The sequence below is a fragment of the Phoenix dactylifera genome, chromosome 3 (assembly GCF_051530095.1).
Source record: "Phoenix dactylifera cultivar Ajwa chromosome 3, Ajwa_hap1_PhDact_Kaust_v1.1, whole genome shotgun sequence".
Taxonomy (NCBI): Eukaryota; Viridiplantae; Streptophyta; class Magnoliopsida; order Arecales; family Arecaceae; genus Phoenix; species Phoenix dactylifera.
In genome coordinates, this window is record NC_143192.1 from 55,718,952 (window position 1) to 55,733,097 (window position 14,146).

Below are 14,146 nucleotides of genomic sequence, written 5' to 3' on the forward strand. Positions count from 1 at the left end.
TGCTGGTGCTTGAAATAATCAATAGAGAAGACTTTTTAAAGATTCAAACCGTTCAATTTGTAGCTCTCAATTTGGATGCAATCATTTTTATTTGTAATATACTGAAAACAATATATTAATATTTCAGCTAAATCTGGATGTAATCATTTTTATTTTAAAATTCAAATAAGGTGGGTTCCCCGTGAGAAGGGATCACACCAACAAATCTCCTTTTTCCGACTCATGTAAGGGTTTCGCCGAGCTTGTTTTTCTTTACAAGCAATAATTTTTTTTATAGACAAAATTTTAGTCATCATATTTGACTTATTAATTTTTTTAACTTCAAGCATGTTTAATCCAATAATATTTCACATCAATTTATAAATAATGAAAGAGGTTGGATTGGATCAATTCCGAAAAAAGTCTATTTATAGACACTATTTTCAATGCTTTTGAAGATACGTGCCCTATTTTTTTTGAAGCTAACGATTTCTTTCGAAAAGTCGTAGCCCTTCTAAGAGAGAGGCGTCCAAAAAAAATAGTTTAAAATATTTAAGATAACTAAAAGTTAGGAGATAATTATTTTTTTTAATTAAAACTCCAACAGTTCGCAGTCCGTTGGTGCGGTGGAGGAAATCATGAGGAAGCCTCGATCTCTTCCGCCGTGGCCGGGCATTGATGGGTGCAGGTTGGGGTGGGCTTGGTCTGCAACGTGGACACAGGAGAGAATGCCACGATTTTTCAGTTCCGGTCGCGATGACGACGAACAGGGCTTCCGCTATTTTTTAATATTTTTTAGTCATCGCTAATTTTAATTAAGTTTTGGACAGCACGCGGTTCTTCTTGGCCGACGTGTTCAATTTTTGTTGGACTAGTTTATGGTTGATACGTTGGACTAAATCTACCCACTAATTTCTCCATCGGTGACCCAAATAATAAATACATCATCTTGCGCGCCGCCCAAATGTCTTCCCCCTTTCGTTTGTCCTCAAATAATAAATACGTCATGTGGGACCTACAAATAGTAATTCTCAAGTTATTTTGTGGTTCAGTCTGATATTTAATTAGTCGAGTGCTTATCATTGAGAGTGAGACGAGGTACAGGCGGCAGCAGCATCAGAGTTTCAAAGCTACGATTCAGTACATGAACGCGATAAGATTTTTGGGTAAGAAAAGGAAGGAAACAAAAAAAGTTAAGATGAGACTCGCATACAGATATTGAGATTCCTTTCTTGATTTTGATATACGTACATAACTTCGCCATTAGATATAAACTACTCATGACTATAGTGGAAGAGATATAAGCAGTGGTGCTATTGAAAAAGAAAGATAGGTGGTTACTATCCGCTGCTAAAAAATATCCGGTTCATGGTTTGTGGTGCGATGGTACTTCAGACTAAGCACGTGTATAGAGAAGCCAATGAAGCTGCAGATTGGGTAGCCACTTTTGTTGCCAACCACTCGGAGGATCATCTCTGGATGAGAGAGGTGAAGTTGTCATGTGCACTCCGTGATATACCGCTTTTTGATTTTTTTGATTGTATCTGTACATGTTATGTATGATACTTCTATTTTTAGCCAAAAAAAAAGAAACCGAAGGGGCTTTTGTTTTGATGGTAGTATCCTCATAATGCCGACTAAACCTTGCGGTGGAGATTCTCAGCTCTACACCTGCAATCATTAAGCGAAGATGGGTACAAAAGAGAGAGATTATCTCTAATTTGCAGCCCATTTTCTACAAATATTTTTTCAAACAAAAAATTTTAAAAATTTGAAGCATATAAAGTTGTTATTTTATTTAATCATACCGTTGTTCTCATTCAACAACGTTTTTCAAAATGTGACCGTGTCAGATGAGATTTTTTCTCCTCTCGAGCCAATGGGATTCCAACGTGGTTGGACCAGTTAGGGTGCAAGGATGTATCGAGAGGCTATCCTTTACTCTCCTTATCAATGGTACCTTCATAGGGTCGTGGGGCATCTTAGAGATTTTGAAATATTAAAATGCTTATTAGAGATCAAGAAATTTAACGCTGTATATACTTATAATACAAGGACAAAATAATTAGTTGGGCATGCAAAGAGTATGTAGAAGCTTCCTTGAAACAGGCAGGCATCATTTGATCCGTCAAATCTATCCGAACATTGCTTTCATATTGAAAGCTAATTACTTTTTTTTAATTATTTTTTTACTAAAAACTGCAATACTATATATAACATACACCGATACAAGTAAGAAAGTTAAAAAGCAATACATCACGGAAAACAACTCCACCTCTCCCACCCAGAGATGGTCACCAAAATGGTTGGCAATAAAATAAGCTATCCAATCTACAGCCTAGTTGGCCTCTCAAATACATGCTTCGCCGGAAGCACCATCCCACAACAAACCATAGTCCGGATATCTCTCAGGAGCGGGTGGTAATCGTTAATTCTCTTCCGAAGCCTACAAAATTCAGGCAATGATCGTAGCAAAGTCGTCCTCCAATGATTGTAGCAAAGTCGTCCTCCAGAACGGAGATTGGAGCAACTACAAATTTGACGGCCCACAGATTTCTCCAAAACGGGGACTTGGCAAGACTCTTTAGGAAGCTAATTAACCAGAACCAGCCAAGAGGAAGCATCGTGTTTATCGAATTAATCAACTGAATAGCAATAAAACAAATATAATATTATTACTTATAATCCATGCTCGACAAGGAAGCCAAAAAGCTACCAAACCCACAAACGTCACTCCCTATAAATAAAAGCACACCACAGAAGGTCCGAGCAAATACACAATGTAGCATTCTCGGCAACGCATGTTGTGGGTAGTTGGGCCCTTCTCTTGGGCCGGAGCAGTAGAGGATGGGCTGTATGGTTGGGCCGGCAGCCCAAATACTGCGGGGCCCTCCACTAGGACCGGCCCCGGGACCTACCGAAAAGGTAGCAAGCAAGGGCCAGGATCGCGATCAGGAGAAGTAACGGCACCGAGATCACCAGCACGCCTCCCATCGCCTTCCAATCGCTTCGCTACAATCCTTTCCTTTCCTGCAGACTATCCCAGCTTCAGCCTGCAACCCTTTGCACTAAACAACTTGTTTAATTTCAATCAAGAAGCTCTCAAAATCATTCATGAACAGCTAGCTTATTGAAGAGATCTATATATGTGAACCCACAAAGATTTGAAGCATATAGTTTGAGTTAATTTCATCAACTTGGATATATACATGCATGCATATATATATATATATATATATATATATATATATATATATATATATATATATAGAGAGAGAGAGAGAGAGAGAGAGAGAGAGAGAGAGAGAGAGAGAGAGAGAGAGAGAGAGATGCATGTTCTTCATAAAAAAATGGAAAAAAAATACGTGGTAGTAAAAATACTACTACAGCAGAGAGGCACGATATGGATAGAGAAGGGGGGCGAAATTAGCAGCACAAAAAGACACAGATCAAATCAAGGAGATCTTGGCAGTCTTGCACCCCTCGAAACATCCCCTTAAATGCAAGATCCGAGAGAGAGAAGGTAGCGTACCTCTCTGATGCTATGGCGGATGACCGGAATATCGGAAGCCACTGCAATCGGAGGAATAGGAACACTGGAGATCTCTCCCTTCTTTGTTTCAGGGGAGAGAGAAGAGAAGAGAAGAGAAAAGAAGAGGAGGCGGAGGGTGAAAAGAGAAGAGAAGAGAAGAGGAGAGAAGGGAAGATAGAGGGGGACGGTGAAAAAGTGAAAAAGATAGGGAGGGAGTACGGACCGTTGGTCAACGGTGCTATTCCGTGGCAGTTTAGTTTCCACCGAATGGCGCGCCTCGTGTCATTTATCCATGCAACTTCAGATGACTCGTGTCTTCTAGGCATCGGAGCGGCCACATTAAGATTAGATCTTTATGAAGTTAACACAAGTCACAGCCTCACAGGTGACAAAAAATAAAAATTTTATAATTTTAAATTATATAAATATTTCAAAAAAATATTTTAATATGGTTAAAGATCAATGGACGACTACTATGATTTTTCCAATTTGAAGGAGTAGATTTACGGCTCTTCTTGTTCATTTCTTTTCTCTCTCTTAATTATTTCATAATTCTATTAAAAAACAAAACTCTTGCCGAGACGTGACAGAAAGGTGGTCGAGTGGCCACTGAGATGGTAGCTCAGTGGTACCATGGCCTTACTTCCACTCCTATGGTTCCAAGTTCGGAACGCACGGGCATCGATTAAATTGTAGAGAGCACGAACACGTAGACTGGGAGGGCTTATTGGTCTGCTGGTAGCCTCGGTGGTGCCGGGTGTGATATACTCACACGAAGGGTTCATGTCAGAGCCCAGAGAGGTAACCGAGCCGAGCCCACAAATGGGGAGGGTATGAGTAAAACCGGCCGGAATACCCAACACAGTCATTTCTGCCCGTATCGAACATTCTCCTAGCGGGATGGGGGTCCAGTAGAAGCTGCTACGCGGGGTAGACTTGTCCCTTCCTCCCTTCCTCCCTCCTTCCCTTTTTACCTAAGCAAAAAAAAAAAAAAAAAAAGGTGGCCGAGTCTGCATGTCACGCAGCTAACATTTAGCATATGCAATATAATAGCTAATTACATATAACTATAATACTATAAAATATTAATGTAATGTGTTTAACTGAACTATGGATATTTAATTGATGATTGTGATCACATGATTTTATTCAAATTGTTATGATTATTGTGGCACATGTATCTATGGATGGCTATGATGTCATGGCAACTGAGATACAAAATCAAGGCAAATGGAGGAGTTTGTTTCTTTCATCAATTTGATAGGCTGTTTTTTGATGTAAAAGATGGGAGCCAATTCGATGAGTGCCTATAAAATAAGCAAACTGAAAAAGAAAGAAAGCTGAGAAAAAGGTAAAGGAAATTGGGCACTTGCATTGGAGTTGGAAGGACAAGTAGATACACAAGGATTCCCTTAATCTGGTAGGGTACAGATAACTTGGTCTTTTTCTGGTACAATTTCTTTTGGTCAGTCCTAGATGCTAAAGTCCTGTCTTGCATTGGAGTTGGAAGGACGAGGATATCATACACAAGCACTCTCATTATCTATTAGCGTTATAGCTATTTTGTCAGTTTTCTTTTGGTGCAATACCTTGGTCAGTCTTGGGTGCTGAAGTCTTGTTTCAGTTTTTGTTGCTTGCATGCAACCTTTAGAGGACATTTTTCTGTTGAGACAGGATAAGAGTAGGTTGATCACTCCCTTGAAGCTATAGTCTCCGATCACATCCATGTATGAGTATTCAGATTAATTTTAATTAAAGATGATTTGTTGCATTATTAAATCTTTAGATATAGAAATCTAACAACCACTCCAACCTTCCCCTGGTCCCCCTTCGACTGCACCTTCTAAACCAAACCAATTACCAAACGGTTCGAGTTCTTCGTTCCATCCACGTACGAGTAATGGCAGATCGATGCTTCTTGGGTATGACATGGGAGTGATGCCACAAAGATGGAGAAGTATCTGAATTGAAATGGCATGCATGTTACAGTCTTATAGCAGATACCAGAACATGGTATTTGAGCTGGGATATGATTGGATAAATTAGTACCAGAATTCTCTGTCACCCTTTGTTGAATTGTTCTAAAGTTCATGTTGGTCATAGCCCTGTGGAGTTGTTCAGTGGTGCATTCTTCGAGGCTTCCTCTTGCTGATTTGTTATCACAGATGTGTTAAGAGTGTGAGCATACTCTAGGTATTGTGCATATCCTCTTGTGACATTCTCGCCATCGTGATGACCATATTCCTTTTAGGTTTATATTTACCTTGAGCTATGTCTTAATGAGTATTGTATATTTCCACACTTGGCTTCTCTTGTTCCTCTAACTCGAGTGTATCATTGTATAGGAGTCTTTTCTTCCATTGACTCGTTCTTTGTTGAGTCAATCTTTACTTGTTCTTACCTTAAGTCACTCTTGACTCACTCAACCTTCATGTGCATGGTCCAAGCTATATATAAAGTTGAAGAAGGGTTAAACCCTGATATACATTATTGATCCCTTCCATATCAACTTAAATTTTTGGAATCTAGCAATTAGCTAACAGGATATCAAAGCATCGTTAGCCCTCTTGCAACAGTCATGCAGTATATTATCTTCGAGATTACCATGTTATAGCTGTTACAGACACTTTCTAGCTCAGTTTTTAATGTTTTTTTAGCAACCATACATAGTTATCATGAGCCAGAGACATATCAAAATTGCTAGTGTGTATTAAACGATTAGTTGGACATGCAAGAATATGTAGAGGCATCAAATATAACATTGTTAGCTCAGCCCATGGATTTCCCCTGAATGGGGGCTTGGCAACACTATTTAAGAAGTTAACTAACCAAGATTGAGGGTCATGTTTATCAAACTAGTCAACTGAATAATAATAAAACAAATATAAAATTATTGTTTAAAACCCATGCTTAACAAAGACGCAAAAAAAGCATATCAAACCCACCAACATCATATCTTACAAATAAAACCACAATCAAGCTCATATGGTAAGAGTACTAGTTGTTTATATGTGATATCCATGTAAGACCCTTACTTTTCCTGGGCCGGGCCAGGCGGCCCGTAGTGCTGGGAAGTCGGACCGGCCCCTGGCCCAACCAACAAGGTAGCAAGCAAGGGCCAGGATCGCGAGCAGAATAAGGCATGGCAGCGACATCTCCACCACGATTCGCATCGCCTTCCAAACGCTGCTATTATCCTTTCCTGCAGGAGCATCAGAATGACCATCCCATCTTCAGCCCACAATCCTTTTGCAGATCATCACAAATTGTAATCGGGCCGAGTTGGAGTCACAGCTTCTTTAATTTCAAGAAGAAGCGCTCAAAATCATTCATGAACAGCTAGCTTATTTAAGAGATCTTTGGGACCCCACAAAGATTTTAAGCATATAGTTCGGGTTAATTTTCATCATCAATTTGGATACATACATACATACATATATATAGAGAGAGAAAGACACTTGTTCTTCATAAAAAAATGAAAAAAAAAATACGTGGTAATAAAAAATATTACTATATACAGCAGAGAGGCACTAATCACTATACAGATGGAGAAGGGGGGCGAAATTAGCAACACAACTGGGGGTCCGTTTCAGATAAAGACTAGAATCAAAACAAGGAGAAAAATTCGAGATCCGAGAGAGAGAAGGTAGCGTACCTCTCTGATGCTATGGCGGATGACCGGAATATCCGATTCCACAGCAATGGGAGAAGGAGAAGAACCGGAGATTGCCTTATCTCTTTCTTTCACGGAATCACGGGAGAGACCATAGACGAGGACGGAAGCGAAGGGAAAGTAAGATGGAGGGGGACCGTCAGTCAACGGTGCTTCAAAATGGGGCGCCACGTGTCATATATTCATGCGACTTCAGATGACTGGTGCCTTTCATGGGCCAAGCCATTTTTTCGTACGTACTTTCTCATTATTATTTTTTTTTCCATAGATATCTTTTTAAAAATTTAAATTTATATAAATATTTCCTTAAAATTTATCCCCATAAAATACTATTTTTACACAAACACTTCTAATATAACTATTTTTTAACACCATTAAAAAAAATCATATTTATTTTAATTAAAAATAAAATTTTAAAATTATTTTTTTGTTCTCCATCACGATCAGCTTATAAATATTTTTTTGCACATCTACCCATTAAAAATATTTTAATCATTTTAATTTGAAACCGTTAATTTTTTAACGGCGTTTGATAGCGCGGATACATGTACAAAAACAAAGATACAAAGGGATAGAATAGCAAAACAAGTGTTTTACCAGGATATCCATGCAAATATTAATTTTAGAAAGGTATTTATGCAAAATTTGATATTTAGGAGGGTATTAATGAAAAAAATTCTTTCTCGTTTTTCATTTAGCGGTGCATTTAGTTTCAAGTTCTCAGCATGCTGCTTATCTTATATATGTAATTTTTTAAAATTTTTTTAATAAAATATTAATTATAAAATATTCCGAAAAAGATTAGACTAAATGATAATATGTTATTCTGTTTTATGTAAGGCTAATTGAAGAGGGAGACATCAAATTTAGAGGATGACCAGATGTGACAAGATAACATTTACCAAAATATAAAAAATTCATAGATGAACATAATTATTATATTTTTATTATTATATTTCACCGCATCAATGGTAACCTCAAAGCACGAAGTCCTAATAAACGTTGTCATGTCTCCTCAAAATTCAGGTAGTTATTCAAATTGAATAACTTGGATATATTTTGATCCATTCTAGTTTCTACTTCACAATTGCATAAGGCATAGAAAAGAAAGATTCGTAATAAGTTCACTCACACTTCAAATTGAAAAATGGCTCACTTTGATTTGGAGAATTTTTTCCATCTATTATCTTCAGATCATGTTGCTAGAACACTATTGTGACGGGGTGTGCCATAGTATTACATTTTCAGCCCGTGACGGAGCAACCGATGATAACAAAATAAGCCCAAAGTTCTTATTCATTCAGTTAAGTTTACATCCACATATCAATTTTTTTTTCTGACTTTAGACTAACCACGATACATTTTTCGTCCGTAATGGTGCAATCAATATAACATGGTTAATCTCGAACACTACATCCATTAATCTAATTATGCAAGTGTAAGTTGTATATGCATCCATCATACTATCAATCACAAGCATACATGATCAAAATATGATTTAATACAGAAACCATCATGAAACCATTCATGCTTCTTACTTATCTTGATCATTAGCATATTATACATATATATGTACAAAATATCTATATCATACAATTCGATGTATAAGGATTTTTATCTTTTTGCGTACAATCCAGACGGACTAATCACCTACCCACACCGCAATCTACAAACCAAGGTGCGCAAAATCTAGTTGAATGTCCTCTTGTCTAAAAGATTGTTCTTTTACAAAACTAAATCAATATAAAAAATTATTCAAGATATCCGAGAACCTGGAATCCTCTATTGATCTACTAAGGGGTCCACCATCACGTAGTAATTTAGGACTACCCTCTAAGTCCTTTTAACCAAAATTTTCTCGAATCAAGCTAGAGAAAGAAACACAAATAGATTTGTAGCCCCATACAAAACTAGGGCTGACTATGAAAATAGATTTGTATAGAGAGATATACGAGGCTAGCTAGATGACAATGCCCAATTGTTCAAATCGTTCAGCACAATGTAACATCAATCAAATCAAGAAATTATATCTAATCAAGGCAATAGATCAAGGGTTATCAATTATAGGTCCAATGGTGGCTGACAATAGTTAGGTGCAGGACAGACGAGGTCGACTAGGTAGTGGCATCCGACGATCCGGGTCCGTTCGCTCTGGCTAATCCAACCAATCAAATCATGAAACAATAATCAGACCACGATACATGTAATATAATAGAGATTTATGATGATGGAGTCCAGTAGTGCTCGGCAATAGTCAGGATAAAGCTAGCGCGATGGATGGTCGCAGCGGCACTACACTGGACCCTCTACTGGGGTCAACCAGGTAGAAACATTCAGGTGCTCGAATTGATCGGATCCAGTTAATCTAACAAGTCTACTCAAGAGTCAGGCTACAATTATGATAAAATTCAAATGTATTTAGTAAGTACCGTAGTGGGGGGCTGGCACGCTGCCCAATGACTATGGATCAGGACCCTTCACCAGAGCCGACCAAAAGTCACTGGGAGATGTCCTTACTAGGTCCAACAATCTAGAAAGAGACAATTTAGGTCGAAAGAAACGAGAGAGCGAAAGGAGAGAGGAAAGTAGAGAGAAAAGAGAGAAAGCCTTCTTTCTCTTCTCAAAATAGGGGAGACTCTCTCTCTCTCCCTCTCCTTCTCAATCTGAGCCATAGAAAAGCCGATGGACGACGGCCTACAACAGCCTCTGGTGATGGCAACAGTGATGGCCCCAAGCAACAAGCCATTGCCGGTGGTAGCCAACAAACTAAGGAAGAAGAAGAGAGAAAGAAAGCAGAGAGGCAAGGGATGATCAATCTTGACCTAATTATGGCTATTTCTATAACCCACCGCTACATGATCTTAGGGGTTCCTAGGGGCGGCAAGGCTTGGCCCTTTTCTGATAGCCGGTGGCGGCGAGCACGGGAGGAAGAGACGCCAAAATCGGGCACCGCTGTTTCGGATTAAATCCTGACGATTAGCTGGCTCAAACCCAAGCAAGGGCGGCTATAAACATAGGAAAAAAAAGGAGAGGAAGGCAGGCGACACTAGCCTCAGTTCGGCAAGGTTCTGACGGCACTTTGCGGCGACGAATCGAAGGAGAAAATCCGGAAGAAGGGCTTGAAAATTGGCAGCAATATTTGGGGTTTTCATCGACGGACCACAAAGGGGGAGGAAGGAGCCCTAAATAGATTGAATCTCGGAGTTTTTGGCCAGTTTTTGGGTTGTTCTAGAACTTCCGGAGTTCGTCGGAGTCGGAAGAAGAAGATTCCCAATTGGAGTCTTCTCCTCCATCGCGTGCAACAAACACGCTTTTGGGCTAATCGGGCCCAGCCTCTTCGGGCCAGCCCACAGGCCCAAAAGCTAGGCTGAGCTTGGCCACTCCGGGCCGGCCCACAAGCCCAAATAAAAATTGGGTAATTACATATATTTACCTTGAGACAAATCTAAATAAGTATTGTATATTTCCACACTTGACTTCTCTTGTTCCTCTAACTCGAATCTATCATGGTATAGGAGGCAAAGTTTCCAGGTACGCGTCTTCATTAAGGCCAATTTTACGGTTTATTTTCTCAAGCCTTTTCTTCTATTGACTCGTTCTGTGTTGAGTCTATCTTTACTTGTTCTTAAGCTACTCGAGTCATTCAAACCTTCATGTGCATGGTCCAAGCTACATATAAAGTCGAAGAAGGGCTAAAGCCTGATATACATTATTGATCTCTTCCCTGTCAACTTAAATTTTTAGAATCTAGCAAGCGATTAGCTAACAGGATATCAAAGCATCGTTATCCCTCTTGCAGCAGTCATGTACCATATTATCTTTGAGATTATCATGTTATAGCTGTTATACACACTTTCTGGCTCAGTTTTTAATGGTTTTTTAGCAACCATACATACTTATCATGAGCCAAAAGACGTATCAAAATTTCTAACTGTATTAAACGATTAGTTGGGCACATTCTTGAAACGTAGAAGCATTCTTGCTTCAGGAGTCATTTTTCTGGCTCAGTTTTTCATGTTTTCTTAGCAACCATACATAGTTATAATGAGCCAAAAGCTAGACATATGAAGCATACTTGAAACAGGAGTCATTTGATTTGTTAAAGCTAATTGAACGTCGCTTGCAGAATGCAGAGATCAAGCTAACATGGTCCGTCCAAGTATAAAATTGTTAGCTTAGCCCATGGATTTTCCCTGAACGGGGACTTGGCAAAAGTTAACCAACCAAGACTGAATAATAATAACACATATATAAAATTATTGTTTAAAACCCATGTTTAACAAAAGAACAAAAAAAAAAAAGTATATCAAACCCACCAACCTCGTATCCTACAAATAAAGCCATAAGCAACCTCACATGTTACAAGGCATGCTGGAAGACATGCTAGAAGCTGCAGCAGCAAATTGAGAAGTTTGATCCGATTGCATGGCGGGCTGCAAATGGGTTGCATGATGGAGTGGATGATGGGTTGCATGATGGGGTGCGTGAATCCGATTGGCAGGTGGAGACCCGTCCCTGGGCCTACGGAAAAGGCACGAAGCAAGGAGCAGGATCATGAACAGGACAAGGAACGGCACCAATATCACCACCACGAGTTCCATCACCTTCCAATCGCTACTATATATCACTTCAGAAGGACTATCCCCTGCAAACCTTTGCAGATCAGCTAAAATCGTAATCGGGCCGAGTTGGAGTCACAGCTTGTTTAATTTCAAGAAGCGTTAGCAGCTTATTTAAGAGATCTATGTGAAGATTTTAAGCATATAGTCTCAGTAAATTTTCGTCATCAATTTGGATATATACATACATACATACACACACACACACACACACATATATATATATATATATATATATATATATAGAGAGAGAGAGAGAGAAAGATATTTGTTCTTCACAAAAAATGGAAAAAAATACGTGGTAATAAAAAATACTACTATATACAGAAGAGAGGCACGATACAGATAGAGAAGGAAGGCGAAATTAGCAACACAACTGGGGTTCCGTTTCAGATAAAGACTCAAATCAAAACAAGGAGATTTTGACAAACTTGCACTCCTCAAAACACCCCTTAAATTCGAGATCCGAGAGAGAAGGTAACGTACACTATAAGAAAATAGATCTTTCCCGGCGTTTTTTATAGCCTTTGCCGACGCTTATAAGTGTCGGTAAAAATACCGCCGACGCTAATGAGGACGAAGAATTTTGGCAAGTCTTTGGGTTGTTCTAGGATTCTCGAAGTCCGTCGGAGTCAGAGGAGGAAGAAGACTCCCAATGGGCACGCTTTTGGGCTAATCAGGCCTAGCCTTTTCGGGCCAACCCACAGGCCCACAAGTTGGGCTGAGCCTGACCACTCCGGGTTGGCCCACGAGCCCAAATAAAAATTAGGTTATTACATATATTTACCTTGAGCCATATCTAAATGACTATTACATATTTCCACACTTGACTTCTCTTGTTCCTCTAACTCGAATCTATCATGGTATAGGAGGCAAAGTTTCCAGGCACGTGTCTTCATTGTTAGATAATTCAGCGTGGGTTCTTTGGGTGCTGAAAAAAAATAAAACATGAACTAAAGACTTATTCTCCTACTAGTTTATTAGTTCCTAATTTTTAGTCACTTAATATTGAGTTGTTATTTATTAGAAGTAGTTGGAACTATCTAGGAGTTTGTTTAGCAAGTTTAGGAATTTGTTTAACGTTCTTGTAACAGCCAGCTTGCAGCAACCTGGATAAACCATGCTGTGTAAGCCGAGAGAGTGGAGCTTCATTATCTATCAAAGTTTTTTATCCAGCAAATATTCCTTTGAGCGTGTGATTACAAATATTGTCTAAAGTCCTTGTTCTATTCAAACTCCTTATGTGAGAACTTGAGATTTCTATCCAAACAATTTTTAGTCTATTTTTTTTCTTCAAATTGGTATCAGAGCCAAGTTACTACAAAACTTTTAGTCCAAAATCATGTCCAACTCTATGAATCCTTCACAAAACCTTCCCATTTTCGCTGGCCTAAATTTCCAATTCTGGCGTGTCAAAATGAGAACCTTATTTATGTCCTATGACCTCTGGGACTTGGTGGAAGATGGCCTTGATGATCCAAATACTGATCAAGGCACGAGATTGACTGCAGCTCAACGTACTGAGTTGAAAGAGAAGCAGAAAAAGGATACCAAAGCGTTGTTCTATATTCAACAAGCTATGGATGAAGCAATTTTTCCACGAATCATGGGTGCGACTACTTCGAAGGAGGCTTGGGAAGTGCTGGAAGAAGAGTATCAAGGCTCTACCCGTATCATCACTGTGAAGCTACAAACTCTTCATAGGGAATTCGAAAATTTGTCAATGAAGTCCTCGGATTCAATCCAAGAATTTTTCTCGAAAGTCTTTTCACTTGTGAATCAAATTAGACCATTTGGAGAAGACTTGACATATTAGAAAGTTGTTGAGAAGGTTTTGCGAAGCCTTCCGGTCAAATTTGACCATGTTGTTGTAGCAATAGAAGAATCGAAAGATCTGTCTAATTATTCTCTCCATGAATTGATGGGATCACTTCAGACACATGAGCAGCGGCTAAGTCGAACAACTGAAGCATTTTTACAGCAGGCCTTCTAGACAAAGGTTAATGTAAAGCAAAAATCGGATAGTGGTGGACGAGGATCCAACGGCCGAGGACGTGGTGGTTCATTTCGAGGAAGAGGTTGAGGGAGGAGCAATAACCAGCAAAGAAACTCCAATGGAGGTAACAATGCTAATTTTTCTCTATGTTTGCATCGTGGAAAGTCAAATTATGAAGCTAAAGATTGCTGGTTCAAAAATAAAAATGCTCCTCAATGTTATCATTGCAAAAAATATGGGCATGTCGAAAAGAATTATTTTCAAAAGGCCAAGGAGCATGCTAATTTCCATGAGGAAAAAAAGGATTCCGAAGAAATTCTATTTCTTTCTTGTTTGGCTGATGTATG

At 39.1% G+C, this 14,146-nt stretch overlaps 1 long non-coding RNA gene across 1 annotated transcript; it reads right to left on the bottom strand.

Moving 5' to 3' along the window:
* Positions 1 to 6,322: 6,322 nt before the first annotated feature.
* On the bottom strand, positions 6,323 to 7,396 carry LOC120104758 (uncharacterized). Its single transcript, XR_005507131.3, has 2 exons — positions 7,167 to 7,396; positions 6,323 to 6,713 (listed from the first exon to the last, which is right to left on the bottom strand). It is a non-coding gene; the product is annotated as an uncharacterized LOC120104758 (long non-coding RNA).
* Between the last annotated feature and the right edge of the window lie 6,750 nt (positions 7,397 to 14,146).